Raw genomic sequence first — 13,227 nt, forward strand, 5'->3', positions numbered from 1 at the left:
AATATATCGCCGATCCTTCATCGTCACTGGGTCAAAATCCTGGAACTCCTGACCTAACAGCACTGTGGGAGTACCATCACCACACAGACTGCAGCGGTTCAAGAAGGCGGCTCACCACCACTTTCTCAAGGGCAATTAGGGATGGGCAATAAATGCTGGCATTGCCAGCGACGCCTACATCCCAGGAACAAATTAAATAAACCGCCGATGGGCCGTCTGCCTGTGATTTTGCTGCAGTAAGCAGTGCTCCCTTGTTCAGAGTTCCCGATTCACAATCACAACTAGAGTTCAGTCAATGTTAGTATTTAGGACCGTTTTTTGGGGAAGCATTTCACTTTTGGAGGAAGAAGTTTTATAATAGCTCCAAAACTCAGAGCTATAAATGTCTTGCAGTGAGATTGAAATATGCTGCTCTCTGCCTCACTCTCCACCGGCACTGAGTTGGGAAATCCGATCTATTATTTTTGTTGCTCTCTCTCACTGGTTAAACTAAAAATACTGATTTGCTAATTAAATGGCAATATGAAGCATGAAAGCATTTGGCAAATACTGCCAGTACAATACAACATGGCAAGTGCAGAATGGGCTAATTATGCATTTCAATAACTTCTGAAGATGTGTAACTGTCCTTTGATCTTGGAGCACAAAGTCTGTGTAAGTGGCAAGTTGAATTCGGTAGGTTGTGTCTTGTAACTCCCCTGAGATGATTGAAAATGAAAGGTGATGCATGGAGTTCAAGCCTTCGCCCGACCCTGGCCTCTGAGCTCAGTAGGGGCTTTCAGCTTGCACCATGTTCCCCATACGCTGGGCATCTGCAGTTGGCTGGAAGTCGAGTGTAAAATTGACGGGACCCACTAAAAGCACATCTTTCAGCTGCCTGTTTCAGCCTCGGCCGTTTTAAGTTTGGCATGCAGCCAGCTCCACCAGAATCGTGCTCGGAGAAGCTCTGGTCTCGCACAAGTGTCCAAAGCGTATTCCTGAACTGGAAAATCTGCCAGTATTTTTATTATATATTTCTTCTGACTTTTGATGCCTCGTGCTAGTTGACGAATACTGCAGATTGCTTTCGGATGCCAGTTGACCAGTTCCCAGACGAGCAGACGTTGTTTAACAATAGTAGAATTAAAAATACACACAGCTTCCTGTAGTGTTCAGTGTTCAGCTTCATTTTTTGTCGGGATAGCTTCCCGCCATTTGAACAATGAACCGTGAGTGGTCAGGATACAGAAGCGATTTGGAATGTAGAATGAGGAGGCCACTGGCAGTCTGAAGTAACGGACACCCGCCCAACAGCTTAAACAGTCACAAACTAGACACATTTGCCACATGCGCACGCTCAGAATGCCCACTCCCACACGTGACCGGAGGGTTTGTCTGAGCCTGTGGAAGTCTATGAAAGGGAGAGTTGATGCATTCAGGAGTGGAAGGAGAAATATCGTGCGCAAGTCGCCGATAATTCAGGCCGAGGTTTGTAGTCAAGACACGAATCGAGCTTTGTGCGGCCAGTTTGTCTCCACTTAGTGCCCAGTGAGCACTTGGCTCTAGACCATTAGGCAGAAGAAATTGGAGCAGGGGCAGGTCACCGAACATCTCCCGGGACAGTATGGACTGGAAACTCTCCCCTGAACCCGGCGGGGCATCTAAATTGTATGTTCGCGATGGAGGAGTGCCTCTCGCATTAGTTCCTTGGATTCTGCCTGATGGATGCCCAGAAAGAGGATCACCCAGAGAAGGTAGAGATTGTGTCGAATCCATCAGGTTGTTGGATTTGAAAAGGGCCTGCCTGGTCCCTCCTAGCACTGCAGAAGGATACGTTGGCCATTGTATTGGGCGAGGAAGGAGGAGCAGCAGTGATGGAGACCTTTGGGCAGCAGCCTGGAGACTTTGAAGCCAGCAGGGACCTCCAGCCTGGCGCAGTGACCTCCAGCCTGGCGCAGTGACCCCGTTTTCTCCCTGGCTCCAGGCGCCCACCCATTCCTGGGTGAAGGCCAGGCCATGCAAATGAGCTGACCCTGGAAATTCATCCCGTCGGGTGCAGTGTGGTGGTGGGTGCAGTACCATACCTCATTAACGCTGGGGCAGGGAGTGGGGGGGGAGGAACATCAACCCTATAGATTTATAACTACTGTGAAAAATGTTCAGACCAACTTTTAATGGTTCCAACTGCAATTGAGGGACACACTTTGCATAACAAAGGTAAAAAGTGTGTGAATTTTGCTTAATTCAAAGTCAGCCTTGGAAACACAAACCGGTAGAAATATGTGAGAGTTTATCCAAAGCTCCAGTTTTATATTTCCATCCATACAGATTTCCAACAGATTGCTGGACAGCGAACAGGATCAGGGACACTGGGTGGTTTCCTCCTCCCTTACCCAGGTGCTGAGGCCAGTGCAGTAGTTGAATCTTTCCTGCTGCCCTGGCTGGAAGCGGTTAACTCGTTGGAGGTTGGACCTTCCTGCCCTGTGAGGCTCAGCCTGAACCAGCTGACCCACGAGGGAGGCCACCTTCACTTTGTGCCATGCACGTTGGCACATTGAAGACCTGGTCATATTGCCTGTCTGTTTTTCTTTCCTTAATTAAAGGGATATTGTTGCCTGGGAAGAATAGCTTTCGAAACACTTCACCAGGCTTGTGAGCTGAGCAATGTGCAGTGATGCGGTTGCCATTGTAATATAATGAAGTCAGTAATCACACCAGCCAATATAAACTTGGATGGATGTGGATTGAATGGGAAGTACTTGTCCAAGTTGTATTTCCCGTGTGATTTTTTTTTCTGTGTTTTTTTTCCTCCAAATAGATGTTAGACCTTGCGCCATCATCCCTTTTGTCATTTAATCTCTCCTGCCTTCCATCCTATCACAGACCTTCCCTTTTTGTTCTTTCCTCTCCTCGCCTCTCCCTATCTCTGTAACCTCCTCCAGCCCCACAACCGCACTCCCCCCCCGGGAGATCTCTGAGCTCCTCTAATTCTGGCCTCTTGCACATCCCCGGTTTTAATCGCGCCGCCATCGGTGGCCTTCAGCTGCCTGGGCTCTGAGCTCTGGAATTCCCTGCCTAAACCTCTCCGCCCCTCTCCTCCTTTAAGATGCTTCTTAAAACCTACCTCTGACCTGACTTAATATCTCCTTATGTGGCTCCGTGTCACACCTTGTTTGATAGCGCTCCTGTGCAGCGCCCTGGGACGTTTTACTACATTAAAGGCGCTATATAAATGCAAGTTGTATGCCAGTCACTGCTGTAAATTAGAACTAGCCTTGTTCCCAAGCCTGAGCCCCGCCCGGGGCACCTGCTCAGCTCGCCCCACTCCCCAGTGAGATGCTGTTAAAAATTAATGACCATTTTCAGCATTATGAACACTTGTTTTGTTATCCATACCCACAATTTAACCTGAATCCTCACAACTTTCAGCTTAAATTTAGCCTTTTGTGTGGAACTTTGTTAAATGCCTTCTGGGGCGTCTATTTAAAAATAAGCAGGATAGCAAAATACTGCGGATGCTGGAAATCTGAAATAACAACAGAAAATGCTGGAAATACTCAGCAGGCCAGGCAGCATCCGTGGAGAGAGAGACAGAGTTAACGTTTCAGGTTGAAACCCTTCGTCAGGACTGAAAAAGCACAGGAAATGAACCCCCCCCCTTTTTACTCTCCCACATGGCAGCTGTCTCCCATTCTGCCAGCGCATTTCACACCTAATCTAGAGCCGTCTTTTGTCTCCACTAGTTCTGTCACCATCTCGTCTGGTTTTGAATACCTCCTAATGTCTCTTCACTTCTCTTTTGTTCTCTTCCAGCCCCCAAACTGGCCTTTTAATCTGTTTCATTTCCTGTGCTTCTTCAGTCCTGATGAAGGGTTTCGACCTGAAACGTTGATTCTATTTCTCTCTCCACGGATGTTGCCTGGCCTGCTGAGTTTTTCCAGCATTTTCTGTTATTTTAACAATAAGCAGGTCTGGACCAGGGTAGCACATTCTTTAGACTTTCCAGCCTCTCTCGCTGGACCTTGCCTCTTTCGAGAATCACTTTATTGGGACAAATCGTTCACCCAAACCAGTGCTCCTGTGATGACATGCATTTACTCGATGGCCATGTGGTCCAATCCTGCCGTGTGTAGAAATGTTTCATGGACGGGACACCTCACCAGCTGACAAATTCTGTCATTGGCTTTTTATTATCTGGCGCTGGCTCCCTTTTGTAAATGGACTGGCTGGGAACTGTGGGCATGTCAGTAAAGATTGATTTACCATCTCAGTAACTGAAAACAGACCGTTCAGTAAGCCAGCTGTCTGCAGCTAAATTGAACTGTCTAGGGGAAAGGCTTCAAATAAAATGCATTTACCCATATTATGGAAGTTACATCCTCTTTTATAAGCTTCCTTTTCAATAAAACCTTACGAGCATTCTAGATTATAAGTCATACCATTGAAAGGTAACGGGCAGCCCCAGCTATCCCTAGGCTTGATGGGCCCAGTATAAAGTTAAAAAAGGAAGCAGTTTATAAAGCACCTTTCCTGACCTCTGGACGTTCCAAAGCGCTTTACAGGCAACTTGAGTACATTTGAAGTCTAGTCATTGTTGTAATGTAGGGAAACACGGCAGCCAATTTGCACACAAACAGGTTCCACAAACAGCAGAGAGATAATGACCAGCGACCGATGGTTGAGGAGTAAATGTTGGCCATGTCACCGGTCTAGTGCCATGGGATCTTTTACGTCAACCTGAGGCAGCCGAGGGGGCCTCGGTTTACCGTGTCCTCCGACAGTGCAGCGCTCCCTCAGCAGTGTGTCGGCTTAGATTATGTGCTCAAGTCTTTGGAATGTGGCTTGAACCCACTGCCTCTTAACTACCCTCTGATGTGGCCTAGCGAGCCGCTGATTGGATCCAACTGCTACAAACGGTGCCGCTTCAAGAGAAGGTCCGCCACCAACTTCTCCGGGAAACTCAGGGTGGGCAATAAATCATGGCTCTACCAGAGACGCCCACATCCTGAGCGAGAATGGAAAACTTGGAAGGTGAAAATCAGTCAGGATTCCTGCTTTGGTGTCATCGTGGCTCAGTGGGCAGCACCCTCGCCTCTGGGTCAGAAGGTTGCAGGTTCAAGTCCCGCTCCAGAGACTTGAGCACAAAATCTAGGCTGACACTCCAGTGCAGTGCTGAGATTACCGTGCAATAAACCTACATATTTCAAGATACCACGGAATCATCGCCTGATGGGACAATCACTGCTAAAGGTTTTTAAAACTACAGTTTAACAGCATTACTGCAGGCTTGTGGAGACTCGCAAACTCGCTCTTTCTGGAGGTTCAGGTTATCACAGTAGAAGGTCCATGCTGGACAGTAACAACATTTTGAGACCAGGTAAACATAGCAAGGGATAGAATCGTTGCAGCACCAAAGGAGGCCATTCGGTCCATCGAGCCCTTGCCGGCTCTCTGCAAGAGCACTTCACTAGTCCCACTCCCCTGCCCTTTTCCCCCGTAGCCCTGCAAATATTTTTCCTTCAGGTACTTATCCAATTCCCTTTTGAAAGCCGTGATTGAATCTGCCTCTACCACCCTTTCAGGCAGCGCATTCCAGATCCTAAGCACTCGCTGCGTAAAAAAGTTTTTCCTCATGTCGCCTTTGGTTCTTCTGCCAATCACCTTAAATCTGTGTCCTCTGGTTCTCAACCCTTCCGCCAATGGGAACAGTTTCTCTCTATCTACTCTGTCTAGACCCCTCATGATTTGAACACCTCTATCAAATCTCCTCCTTGGAGCAGAGAAGGTTGAGAGAACAACCCCAGCTTCTCCAGTCTATCCACATAACTGAAGTCCATCATCCCTGGAACCATTCTTGTAAATCTTTTCTGCACCCTCTCTAAGGCCTTCACATCCTTCCCAAAGTGTGGTGCCCAGAATTGGGCACGCGACTCCAGTTGAGGCCGAACCAGTGTTTTACAAAGGTTCTTCATAACTTCCTTTCTTTTGTACTCTGCCTCTATTTATGAAGCCCAGGATCCCGTATGCTTTTTTAACTGCTTTCTCAACCTGCCCTGCCACCTTCAATGATTTGTGCACATATACCCCCAGGTGTCTCTGTTCATGCACCCCCTTTAGGATTGTACCGTTTAGTTTATATTGCCTCTCCTCGTTCTTCCTACCAAAATTTATCACTTTGCACTTTTCTGCGTTAAATTTCATCTGCCACATATCCACCCATTCCACCAGCTTGTCTATGTCTTCTTGAAGTCTTATCACTATCCTCCTCACTGTTCACGATACTTCCAAGTTTTGTGTCATCTGCAAATTTTGAAATTATGCCCTGTACACCCAAGTCTAAGTCATTAATATATATCAAGAAAAGCAGTGGTCCTAGTACCGACCCCTGGGGAACACCACTGTGTACCTTCCTCCAGTCTGAAAAACAACCGTTCACCACTACTCCCTGTTTCCTGTCACTTAGCCAATTCCGTATCCATTCTGCCACTGTCCCTTTTATTCCATGGGCTTTGACTTTGCTGGCAAGCCTATTAGGTGGCACTTTATCAAATGCTTTTTGGAAATCCACGTACACCACGTCAACCACATTGCCCTCATCAACCCTCTGTTACCTCATCAAAAAACTCAATCAAGTTAGTTAAACATGATTTGCCTTTAACAAATCTGTGCTGGCTTTCTTTAATTAATCTACACTTGTCCAAGTGACTGTTAATTTTCTCCCTGATTATTGTTTCTAAAAGCTTCCCCACGACCGAGGTTAAACTGACTGTCCTGTAGTTGCTGGGTTTATCTTTACACTCTTTTTTGAACAAGGGTGTAACATTTGCAATTCTCCAGTCCTCTGGCACCATCCCCGTATCCAAGGAGGATTGGAAGATTATGGCCAGTACCTCCGTGATTTCTTCCTTCACTTCCCTCAGCGTTCCTCAGCGTTGTAGGATGCATCACATCGGTCCTGGTGACTTACCTACTTTAAGTACAGCCAGCCTTTCTAGTGCCTCCTCCTTATCAATTTTTATCCCATGTTGATCTGAATGCGATTTATCTGTTGACCAAGCTGTGCGTGTGTGATTGTGTGAGCTTTTGTGCTGAATGAATAGAACATTGGAATGGTTACATAGACATAGAAGATAGGAACAGGAGTAGGCCATTCGGCCCCTCGAGCCTGCTCCGCCATTCAATGCGATCATGGCTGATCATCCAAATTCAGTACCCAGTCCCTGCTTTCTCCCCATACCCCTTGATCCCTTTAGCCGTAAGAAATATATCCAACTCCTTCTTGAATATATTTAATGTATTGGCCTCTACTGCCTTCTGTGGTAGAGAATTCCACAGGTTCACCACTCTCAGGCTGAAGAAATTCCTCCTCATTTCTGTCCTAAATGGCCTACCCCTTATCCTTAGACTGTGACCCCTGGTTCTGGACTCCCCGACCATCGGGAACATCCTTCCTGCATCTAGTCTGTCCAGTCCTGTCAGAATTTTATAAATTTCAATGAGATCCCCTCTCATTCTTCTGAACTCCAGCGAGTACAAGCCCAATCGACCCAATCTCTCCTCATACGTCATTCCTGCCATCCCAGGTATTAGCCTGGTGAATCTTCGCTGAACTCCTTCCATGGCAAGAACCTCCTTCCTCAGATAAGGCGACCAAAACTGCACACAATACTCAAGATGTGGTCTTACCAAGGCCCTGTATAACTGCAGCAAGACATTCTTGTTCCTGTACTCGAACCCTCTCGCTACGAAGGCCAACGTGCCATTTGCCTTCTTAACCGCCTGCTGCACCTGCATGCTTACCTTCAGCGACTGGTGCACAAGGACACCCAGGTCTCGTTGCACTTCCCCTTCTCCCAATCTATTGCCATTCAGATAATAATCTGCCTTCCTGTTTTTGCCACCAAAGTGGATAACCTCACATTTATCCACGTTATATTGCATCTGCCATGCTTTTGCCCAATCAGCCAACCTGTCCAAATCATCCTGGAGTTTCTCGGCATCCTCCTCACAGCACACACGCCCACCCAGCTTTGTGTCGTCTGCAAATTTGGAGATATTACATCGAGTTCCCTTGTCTAGATCATTAATATATATTGTGAATAGCTGAGGCCCAAGGACCGATCCCTGCGGTACCCCACTAGTCACTGCCTGCCACTCGGAAAAAGACCCGTTTATTCCAACTCTTTACTTTCTGTCTGCCAACCAGTTCTCCACCCAAGTCAATACCTTGCCCCCAATCCCATGTGCCTTAACTTTACACGCTAATCTCTTATGCGGGACCTTATCGAAAGCCTTCTGAAAGTCCAAATACACCACATCCACTGGTTCTCCCTTATCTATTTTACCAGTTACATCCTCAAAAAATTCCAGTAGATTAGTCAAGCACAATTTACCTTTTGTAAATCCATGTTGACTTTGTCCGATCCTGTCGCTGTTTTCCAAGTGCTCTGCTATTACATCTTTTATAATGGGCTCTAGCATTTTCCCCACTACCGATGTCAGGCTTACCAGTCTGTAATTCCCCGTTTTCTCTCTACCACCTTTTTTGAATAGTGGGGTAACATTAGCTACCCTCCAATCCATGGGTACTGTTCCAGAATCCATCGAATGCTGGAAGATGATCAGCAAAGCATCAACTATTTCTAGGGCCACTTGCTTAAGTACCCTAGGATGTAGATTATCAGGCCCTGGGGATTTATCGGCCTTCAATCCCGTCAATTTCCCTAACACCATTTCCCTACAAATACTGATTTCTTTCAGTTCCTCCCTTTCATCAGACCCTATGTTCCCCGACGTCTCTGGGAGGTTATTTGTGTCCTCCTTTGTGAAGACAGAACCAAAATATGTATTTAATTGGTCTGCCATTTCTTTGTTCCCCATTATAAATTCCCCTGATTCTGACTGCAAGGGACCAACGCTTGACTTCACCAATCTTTTTCTCTTCACATATCTATCTTTTACAGTCAGTTTTTATGTTCCCTGCAAGCCTACTCTCATATTCTGTTTTCCCTTTCTTAATTAATCCCTTTGTCCTCCTTTGTTGAATCCTAAACTGCTCCCAATCCTCAGGTTTGCTGCTTTTTCTGGCCAATTTATATGTCCTCTCCTTGGATCTTATGCTATCCCTAATTTCCCTTGTTAGCCACGGTTGAGTCACCTTTTTTGTTTTATTTTTATGCCAAAGAGGGATGAACAAATTCTGTAGTTCATCCATGCGATCTTTGAATGTTTGCCATTGCCTATCCACCGTCAACCCTTTGAGTGACATTCCCCAATCAATCCTACCCAACTCGCACCTCAGACCATCGCAGTTTCCTTTATTTAAATTTAGGACCCTAGTCTCTGAGTCGACTACTTCATTCTCCATCTTAATGAAGAATTCGATCATATTATGATCGCTCCGACCCAAGGGACCTCGTACAACAAGATTGCTAATTAATCCTTTCTCGTTACATAATACCCAGTCTAAGATGGCCTGATCTCTGGTTGGTTCCTCGACATATTGGTCCAGGAATCCATCCCTTAAACACTCCAGGAATTCCTCCTCCACAGAATTGTGGGCAGCACGGAGGCATAGTGGTTAGCACTGTTGCCTCACAGCGCCAGAGACCCGGGTTCGAATCCGGCCTCGGGTGACTGTCTGTGTGGAGTTTGCACATTCTCCCCGTGTTTGCGTGGGTTTTCTCCGGATGCTCCGGTTTCCTCCCACAGTCCAAAGAAGTGCGGGTTAGGTTGATCGGCTATGATAAATTGACCCTTAGTGTTAGGGGGGATTAAATAGGTGGGGTTACAGGGGATAGGGTGGGATATGTGTTGGGGTTACGGGGATCGGGTGGGATATGTGTCGGTGCAGGCTCGATGGGCCGAAATGGCCTCTATCTGCATTGTGGGGGTTCTGTGATTCTGTGATTGTTACTAATTTGTTTAGCCCAATCTATATGTAGATTAAAGTCACCCATGATGACTGCTGTGCCCTTATTGCTTCTCTAATTTCCCTTAGTTACTAATTGGAATCTTTCAATCCACACACGCAACACCACAGGACACTAAATAGCCAACAGGAAAATGTTGAAAGTGTTGTCAAGCTTCAGATGGCCAGAAGTATTGATGAGAAAGAGCCAGTCATTTTATGATGTGTTTCTGACCTTGAGCCAGAAATTCTGCAGCAGCTTCCAATGTACAAACTGCCCACCAAACGACAATTAAACTCTGACTGTCCTCAGTCTGGTTATTTACCACAACCAGACTTCATAGCCTTCAGGAGCTAGTTTAAACACAGCGTGTACCTTAGCAGCAGAATAGTGCACTGTGCCTTACGTGGAATCAGGTTCTCATTGATGCATGATCATCTGATGCAACGTCATGGCACATTTGTTAATTTATTTTACTCGTTCCTGGGATGTGGGCGTCGTTGGCAAGGCCAGCATTTATTGCCCATCCCTAGTTGTCCTTGAGAAGGTGGTGATGAGCCGCCTTCTTGAACCGCTGCAGTCCGTGTGGTGAGGGTACTCCCACAGCGCTGTTAGGGAGGGAGTTCCCAGTTTTTGACCCAGCGACGATGAAGGAACGGCCGATATATTTCCAAGTAAATATTGAGGAATGAATTGACTACCCAATCCAACTTGCGTCACCCATTTAGTCCTGAAATAAAATCCTGCATAATTACTCTCTGACCGCTTCCCTGCCCCCCCCAAACTACAATCAATTTTTTCAAATACTTCACATATCAGAATAATGGTGTTTTCAGAACTGTGCGGACCAATGCCACCCGACTGTAATGAGATTCCGCCACACAGGTGGTCCAGGAGTAGGGCATTGACTGTTCACTCAGAAGAGCAGAGGTCACATACCAGTAACAGTTGGCATTCGGAGTCATGTGGCCTCCAAGGGTATCATTCATAATTCTGTGACTGAGGCAATGGTTCCATCTCGTCGTAAACCCTAGTGTGCTCCCACACACGAGCAGACAGCTCAGCAACAGTCGTTCACGTTGTTTCCAGACTCTTCATTTTTTTTTAAGGAGAACGAAAGTCTCGGGGAGGGGTGGGGGGTGGGGCGGTGGTTAAGCACTTTGTTAAAAGCACTCTCCAAATTTATACTGGAAAATTAAATAGATAAAGGTTTTGTGTTTGACTGATTTTAAAAACAATTTTCTTAGCTGCAGGGAGGTACAGCAGATCGCAGCTTTCTTTGTGGTAGGCTGCTGCTTGATTTAATGAGCAGGGTTAGCCCCGTGCGTCCTAAAAGACTCCTTGGCTCAGTCAGTGGGTGGTACTGTTGCTTCTGAGTCAGAAAGAAAGCAAGCAGAGAAGTGAAAGCAAGCACTATTTAAAAAAGGCGGTAGAGAGAAAACGGGGAAAAATAAGCCTGACATCAGTAGTGGGGAAAATGCTAGAGTCCATTATAAAAGATGCAATAGCAGAGCACTTGGAAAACAGTGAGAGGATCGGACAAAGTCAGCATGGATTTACAAAAGGTAAATCGTGCTGGACTAATCTGGAATTGTTTGAGGATGTAACTGGTAGAATAGATAAGGGAGAACCAGTAGATGTGGTGTATTTGGACTTTCAGAAGGCTTTCGATAAGGTCCCGCATAAGAGACTAGCGTGTAAAGTTATAGCACATGGGATTGGGGGTAAGGTACTGACTTGGATAGAGAACTGGTTGGCAGACAGGAAGCAAAGAGTTGGAATAAATGGGTCTTTTTCCGAGTGGCAGGCAGTGACTAGTGGGGTACCGCAGGGATCGGTGCTAGGACCCCAGCTATTCACTATATATATTAATGATCTAGACGAGGGAACTAGATGTAATATCCCCAAGTTTGCAGACGACACAAAGCTGGATGGGCGTGTGTGCTGTGAGGAGGAAGCAGAGAAACTCCAGTATGATTTGGACAGGTTGGGTGATTGGGCAGATGCAGTATAATGTGGATACATGCGAGGTTATCCACTTTGGTGGCAAAAACAGGAAGGCAGATTATTACCTGAACAGCAGTAGATTGGGAAAAGGGGAAGTGCAACGAGACCTGGGTGTCCTTCTGCACCAGTCGCTGAAGGTAAGCATGCAGGTGCAGCAGACGGTTAAGAAGGCAAATAGTATGTTGGCCTTCATAGCGAGAGGATTCGAGTACAAGAGCAAGGATGTCTTGCTGCAGTTGTACAGGGCCTTGGTGAGACCACACCTTGAGTATTGTGTGCAGTTTTGGTCGCCTTATCTGAGGAAGGATGTTCTTGCCATGGAGGGAGTGCAGCGAAGATTCACCAGGCTGATACCTGGGATGGCAGGAATGACGTATGAAGAGAGATTGGGTCGATTGGGCTTATATTCGCTAGAATTTAGAAGAATGAGAGGTGATCTCATTGAAACGTATAAAATTATAACAGGACTAGACAGACTAGATGCAGGAAGGATGTTCCCGATGGCGGGGGAGTCCAGAACCAGAGGTCGCAGTCGAAGGATAAGGGGTAAGCCATTTAGGACTGAGATGAGAAGGAATTTCTTCACCGAGAGAGTGGTGAACCTGTGGAATTCTCTACCACAGAAGGCAGTTGAGGCCAATTTATTAAATATATTCAAGAAGGAGTTAGATATATTTCTTAAGGCTAAAGGGATCAAGGGATATGGGGAGAAAGCAGGGACAGGGTACTGAATTTGGATGATCAGCCATGATCGCATTAAATGGTGGAGCAGGCTCGAGGGGCCGAATGGCCTACTCCTGCTCCTATCTTCTTTGTTTCTATGGACACTTGTATTGTTCGTGTCAGCCACGGAGGAGGCCACAGGCCTCTGCACACTTTGCATCATCGAGTCGCATCTCTGGACCCGTGGCCTCCTTGGGTCAGGCAGTTCCTGCTCCGAGGTCAGACTGGTGTGGAGGGGCCCTGAGACCCTCTGGACTGCTCCCTGTCGGTGATGTTATGAAGTGGCCTGGTGACGAGGGAAACCTGGTGCGCAGATAATACGAAAATTACCTGTTTGATAAACACAGCAACTCATCTTAAAAATCTTAAAAATCTACGTGGATCTTTTCTATATAGAGTCAGCACGGTTTTTAAATTCAAGGTTTTTTATTTTGAATTAATTTGATTTCTTTCAAGGTTGCTTATTTTGAATTAATTTGATTTCTTTCAAGCATAAAATGACTCCTGTGTTTTATTTAAATTGTTTAATTTGAATTACTGAATATTTTGAAAAAAAAAGCCTTTAAATTTTTAAGCAGAAGCCGATTGTACATGAATACTCGGCACA

At 46.2% G+C, this 13,227-nt stretch overlaps 1 protein-coding gene across 12 annotated transcripts in view; it reads left to right on the forward strand.

Annotated features, from left to right (window-relative positions):
* Positions 1 to 13,227, forward strand: part of hspg2 (heparan sulfate proteoglycan 2) — a 647,132-nt gene that overhangs the window by 197,220 nt on the left and 436,685 nt on the right. The window lies entirely within an intron of this gene.

Source organism: Somniosus microcephalus, chromosome 25 (assembly GCF_052327205.1).
Source record: "Somniosus microcephalus isolate GS21.2 chromosome 25, FLI_Smic_1.0, whole genome shotgun sequence".
Lineage (NCBI taxonomy): Eukaryota > Metazoa > Chordata > Chondrichthyes > Squaliformes > Somniosidae > Somniosus > Somniosus microcephalus.